The sequence below is a fragment of the Callionymus lyra genome, unplaced genomic scaffold (assembly GCF_982586985.1).
Source record: "Callionymus lyra unplaced genomic scaffold, fCalLyr1.hap1.1 HAP1_SCAFFOLD_138, whole genome shotgun sequence".
Lineage (NCBI taxonomy): Eukaryota > Metazoa > Chordata > Actinopteri > Syngnathiformes > Callionymidae > Callionymus > Callionymus lyra.
In genome coordinates this window covers 87,018-93,355 of record NW_028258612.1, presented here as the reverse complement: position 1 = coordinate 93,355, position 6,338 = coordinate 87,018, and the positions used below count along the sequence as shown (strand labels likewise).

The window sequence follows — 6,338 nt, the reverse complement described above, 5'->3', positions numbered from 1 at the left end:
AGAACCAGGGGGCCTGGGGAGCCTCCTCCTGCGGGCATGGAGAACCAGGGGGCCTGGGGAGCCTCCTCCTGCGGGGATGGGGAACCAGGGGCCTGGGGAGCCTCCTCCTGCGGGCATGGAGAACCAGGGGGCCTGGGGAGCCTCCTCCTGCGGGGATGGGGAACCAGGGGGCCTGGGGAGCCTCCTCCTGCACCAGGGGGCCTGGGGAGCCTCCTCCTGCGGGGATGGGGAACCAGGGGGCCTGGGGAGCCTCCTCCTGCGGTGATGGGGAACCATGGGGCCTGGGGAGCCTCCTCCTGCGGGGATGGGGAACCAGGGGGCCTGGGGAGCCTCCTCCTGCGGGGATGGGGAACCAGGGGCCTGGGGAGCCTCCTCCTGCACCAGGGGGCCTGGGGAGCCTCCTCCTGCGGGGATGGGGAACCAGGGGGCCTGGGGAGCCTCCTCCTGCGGGGATGGGGAACCAGGGGCCTGGGGAACATTTTCAACACTTTGGGGCATTTCACAAGCGCTTCCCTCGCTTACGGCCACACCACCCTGAATGAGCCCGATCTCGTCTGATCTCGGAAGCCAAGCAGGGTCGGGCCCAGTTAGTACTTGGATGGGAGACCGCCTGGGAATACTGGGTGCTGTAAGCATTTTTTTTTGCCATTATTTGTGGGTAGAAAAGTGAGAAAAGTGACCTAAAATAGAACCGGGACTAGGCGGCAGTTCCCCCCACCAGGCGGCGGCATTTGGGGCATTATTTGTGGGTAAGAAAGTGAGAAAAGTGACCTAAAATAGAACCGGGACTAGGCGGCAGTTCCCCCCACCAGGCGGCGGCATTTGGGGCATTATTTGTGGGTCAGAAAGTGAGAAAAGTGACCTAAAATAGAACCGGGACTAGGCGGCAGTTCCCCCCACCAGGCGGCGGCATTTGGGGCATTATTTGTGGGTCAGAAAGTGAGAAAAGTGACCTAAAATAGAACCGGGACTAGGCGGCAGTTCCCCCCACCAGGCGGCGGCATTTGGGGCATTATTTGTGGGTCAGAAAGTGAGAAAAGTGACCTAAAATAGAACCGGGACTAGGCGGCAGTTCCCCCCACCAGGCGGCGGCATTTGGGGCATTATTTGTGGGTCAGAAAGTGAGAAAAGTGACCTAAAATAGAACCGGGACTAGGCGGCAGTTCCCCCCACCAGGCGGCGGCATTTGGGGCATTATTTGTGGGTCAGAAAGTGAGAAAAGTGACCTAAAATAGAACCGGGACTAGGCGGCAGTTCCCCCCACCAGGCGGCGGCATTTGGGGCATTATTTGTGGGTCAGAAAGTGAGAAAAGTGACCTAAAATAGAACCGGGACTAGGCGGCAGTTCCCCCCACCAGGCGGCGGCATTTGGGGCATTATTTGTGGGTCAGAAAGTGAGAAAAGTGACCTAAAATAGAACCGGGACTAGGCGGCAGTTCCCCCCACCAGGCGGCGGCATTTGGGGCATTATTTGTGGGTCAGAAAGTGAGAAAAGTGACCTAAAATAGAACCGGGACTAGGCGGCAGTTCCCCCCACCAGGCGGCGGCATTTGGGGCATTATTTGTGGGTCAGAAAGTGAGAAAAGTGACCTAAAATAGAACCGGGACTAGGCGGCAGTTCCCCCCACCAGGCGGCGGCATTTGGGGCATTATTTGTGGGTCAGAAAGTGAGAAAAGTGACCTAAAATAGAACCGGGACTAGGCGGCAGTTCCCCCCACCAGGCGGCGGCATTTGGGGCATTATTTGTGGGTCAGAAAGTGAGAAAAGTGACCTAAAATAGAACCGGGACTAGGCGGCAGTTCCCCCACCAGGTGGCGGCATTTGGGGACCCGTAGTGTGGGCAGAAAACTCACCAAAGTGACTTAAAATAGAACCGGTGCAGGCGGCATGTTCCCCCACCAGATGGCGGCATTTGGGGACCCGTAGTGTGGGCAGAAAACTCACCAAAGTGACTTAAAATAGAACCGGTGCAGGCGGCATGTTCCCCCACCAGATGGCGGCATTTGGGGACCCGTAGTGTGGGTAGAAAACTCACCAAAGTGACTTAAAATAGAACCGGTGCAGGCGGCATGTTCCCCCACCAGATGGCGGCATTTGGGGACCCGTAGTGTGGGTAGAAAACTCACCAAAGTGACTTAAAATAGAACCGGTGCAGGCGGCATGTTCCCCCACCAGATGGCGGCATTTGGGGAGCCGTAGTGTGGGCAGAAAACTCACCAAAGTGACTTAAAATAGAACCGGTGCAGGCGGCATGTTCCCCCACCAGATGGCGGCATTTGGGGAGCCGTAGTGTGGGCAGAAAACTCACCAAAGTGACTTAAAATAGAACCGGTGCAGGCGGCATGTTCCCCCACCAGATGGCGGCATTTGGGGACCCGTAGTGTGGGCAGAAAACTCACCAAAGTGACTTAAAATAGAACCGGTGCAGGCGGCATGTTCCCCCACCAGATGGCGGCATTTGGGGAGCCGTAGTGTGGGCAGAAAACGCACCAAAGTGACTTAAAATAGAACCGGTGCAGGCGGCATGTTCCCCCACCAGATGGCGGCATTTGGGGACCCGTAGTGTGGGCAGAAAACTCACCAAAGTGACTTAAAATAGAACCGGTGCAGGCGGCATGTTCCCCCACCAGATGGCGGCATTTGGGGACCTGCAGTGTGGGTAGAAAACTCACCAAAGTGTCCTAAAATAGAACCGGGACCAGGGGGCCTCTTCCCCCACCAGGTGGCGGGCTTGGGGGGCTTGGTTTCCGGGTAGAAAACTCACCAAAGTGTCCTAAAATAGAACCGGGACCAGGGGGCATGCTCCCCCACCAGGCGGCGGGCTTGGGGGGCTTGGTTTGCGGGTAGAAAACTCACCAAAGTGTCCTAAAATAGAACCAGGACCAGGGGGCATGTTCCCCCACCAGGCGGCGGGCTTGGGGGGCTTGGTTTGCGGGTAGAAAACTCACCAAAGTGTCCTAAAATAGAACCGGGACCAGGGGGCCTCTTCCCCCACCAGGCGGCGGGCTTGGGGGGCTTGGTTTGCGGGTAGAAAACTCACCAAAGTGACCTAAAATAGAACCGGGCTAGGCGGCATGTTCCCCCACCAGGCGGCGGGCTTGGGGGGCTTGGTTTGCGGGTAGAAAACTCACCAAAGTGTCCTAAAATAGAACCGGGACCAGGGGGCATGTTCCCCCACCAGGCGGCGGGCTTGGGGGGCTTGGTTTGCGGGTAGAAAACTCACCAAAGTGTCCTAAAATAGAACCGGGACCAGGGGGCATCTTCCCCCACCAGGCGGCGGGCTTGGGGGGCTTGGTTTGCGGGTAGAAAACTCACCAAAGTGTCCTAAAATAGAACCGGGACCAGGGGGCATCTTCCCCCACCAGGCGGCGGGCTTGGGGGGCTTGGTTTGCGGGTAGAAAACTCACCAAAGTGTCCTAAAATAGAACCGGGACCAGGGGGCCTCTTCCCCCACCAGGCGGCGGGCTTGGGGGGCTTGGTTTGCGGGTAGAAAACTCACCAAAGTGACCTAAAATAGAACCGGGCCAGGCGGCATGCTCCCCCACCAGGCGGCGGGCTTGGGGGGCTTGGTTTGCGGGTAGAAAACTCACCAAAGTATCGGCAAAATAGAACCAGGGAAGGGGGGGATGTCGGTCACAAGGTGCCCGAGTCAGAGAACCAGGAAAACGGACATAAATCCAGAAAACCTCGGTGTCTGACTGCTCCTCAAAAAGTGGTCTTTTTGATGTCACGAGCGCAACCACCTAGAGGTTAATGGGGAGGGATGGTGTGAGCGCAAACGGATTTTTCCTAAGTGTGACTGCTCCTCAAAAAGTGGTCTTTTTGATGTCACGAGCGCAACCACCTAGAGGTTAATGGGGAGGGATGGTGTGAGCGCAAACGGATTTTTCCTAAGTGTGACTGCTCCTCAAAAAGTGGTCTTTTTGATGTCACGAGCGCAACCACCTAGAGGTTAATAGGGAGCGAGTACAACAGGGGAGGGAGTGAATGGGCTCGGACTGTGGCCGAGCCTGGTGCCTCAAAATCGGACAAGGTTGGACTGGAAGCCCGCTGAGAACTCTGGTTCTTTTGCCAGACGAAACGAATTTTTTCCGAGTGTGACTGCTCTGCAAAAAGTGGTCTTTTTGATGTCACGAGCGCAACCACCTAGAGGTTAATGGGGAGGGAGTGGAAAAAACGACAAAGTGTTGAGCTCCGGACCGGGATGGCGGGCGACTCGAGCGGTCATGCCCGACTTTGAGACACTTTGTCGCGGTCATGCGAGCGACCTCCACTGCTCCCCGGAGGTGCCCCGGACCGGGTTGGCGGGTGACTCGAGCGGTCCTGCCCGACTTTGAGACCCTTTGTCGCGGTCATGCGGGCGTCCTCCGCCGGTCCCCGGAGGTGCCCCGGACCGGGTTGGCGGGTGACTCGAGCGGTCATGCCCGACTTTGAGACACTTTGTCGCGGTCATGCGGGCGACCTCCGCCGGTCCCTGGAGGTGCCCCGGACCGGGTTGGCGGGTGACTCGAGCGGTCGTGCCCGACTTTGAGACACTTTGTCGCGGTCATGCGGGCGTCCTCCGCCGGTCCCTGGAGGTGCCCCGGACCGGGTTGGCGGGTGACTCGAGCGGTCGTGCCCGACTTTGAGACACTTTGTCGCGGTCATGCGGGCGTCCTCCGCCGGTCCCTGGAGGTGCCCCGGACCGGGTTGGCGGGTGACTCGAGCAGTCATGCCCGACTTTGAGACACTTTGTCGCGGTCATGCGGGCGTCCTCCGCCGGTCCCTGGAGGTGCCCCGGACCGGGTTGGCGGGTGACTCGAGCGGTCATGCCCGACTTTGAGACACTTTGTCGCGGTCATGCGGGCGTCCTCCGCCGGTCCCTGGAGGTGCCCCGGACCGGGTTGGCGGGTGACTCGAGCGGTCGTGCCCGACTTTGAGACACTTTGTCGCGGTCATGCGGGCGTCCTCCGCCGGTCCCTGGAGGTGCCCCGGACCGGGTTGGCGGGTGACTCGAGCGGTTGTGCCCGACTTTGAGACACTTTGTCGCGGTCATGCGGGCCTCCTCCGCCGGTCCCTGGAGGTGCCCCGGACCGGGTTGGCGGGTGACTCGAACGGTCATGACCGACTTTGAGACACTTTGTCGCGGTCATGCGGGCGTCCTCCGCCGGTCCCTGGAGGTGCCCCGGACCGGGTTGGCGGGTGACTCGAGCGGTCGTGCCCGACTTTGAGACACTTTGTCGCGGTCATGCGGGCGTCCTCCGCCGGTCCCTGGAGGTGCCCCGGACCGGGTTGGCGGGTGACTCGAGCGGTCCTGCCCGACTTTGAGACACTTTGTCGCGGTCATGCGGGCGTCCTCCGCCGGTCCCTGGAGGTGCCCCGGACCGGGTTGGCGGGTGACTCGAGCGGTCGTGCCCGACTTTGAGACACTTTGTCGCGGTCATGCGGGCGTCCTCCGCCGGTCCCTGGAGGTGCCCCGGACCGGGTTGGCGGGTGACTCGAGCGGTCGTGCCCGACTTTGAGACACTTTGTCGCGGTCATGCGGGCGTCCTCCGCCGGTCCCTGGAGGTGCCCCGGACCGGGTTGGCGGGTGACTCGAGCGGTCGTGCCCGACTTTGAGACACTTTGTCGCGGTCATGCGGGCGTCCTCCGCCGGTCCCTGGAGGTGCCCCGGACCGGGTTGGCGGGTGACTCGAGCGGTCATGCCCGACTTTGAGACACTTTGCCGCGGTCATGCGGGCGACCTCCGCCGGTCCCTGGAGGTGCCCCGGACCGGGTTGGCGGGTGACTCGAGCGGTCGTGCCCGACTTTGAGACACTTTGCCGCGGTCATGCGGGCGACCTCCGCCGGTCCCTGGATGGCGGGCTCCAGTGAGGTCGGCGGGGGAAGGCTCGGGCTGAGGCCGACTTCGGTGCCTCAAAGTCGGACAAGGTTGGATTGGAAGTCCGCTGTGTTGAGGACCAGTGGCATTCGGCGGTGGAACGCTCAGAACTTGGCCGACATCGGTGCCTCAACGTCGGACAAGGTTGGAGTGGATGACCGCTGATAACTCTGGTTCTTTTGCCAGACGAAAGAAATTTTTCCCGAGTGTGACTGCTCTGAAAAAAGTGGTCTTTTTGATGTCACGAGCGCAACCACCTAGAGGTTAATAGGGAGGCACCATAACAGGAGAGGGAGTGAAAAGGCTCGGACGGTGGCCGAGCCTGGTGCCTCAAAATCGGACAAGGTTGGAGTGGATGACCGCTGAAAACTCTGGTTCTTTTGCCAGACGAAAGAAATTTTTCCCGAGTGTGACTGCTCTGCAAAAAGTGGTCTTTTTGATGTCACGAGCGCAACCACCTAGAGGTTAATAGGGAGG

General features: G+C 60.0%; 1 non-coding gene across 1 annotated transcript; it reads left to right on the top strand.

The window, feature by feature from the left end:
* The first annotated feature begins 516 nt into the window (after positions 1–516).
* LOC148058155 (5S ribosomal RNA) lies at positions 517–635 on the top strand. The gene has a single exon (XR_015710128.1). It is a non-coding gene; the product is annotated as a 5S ribosomal RNA (ribosomal RNA).
* Positions 636–6,338: the final 5,703 nt, after the last annotated feature.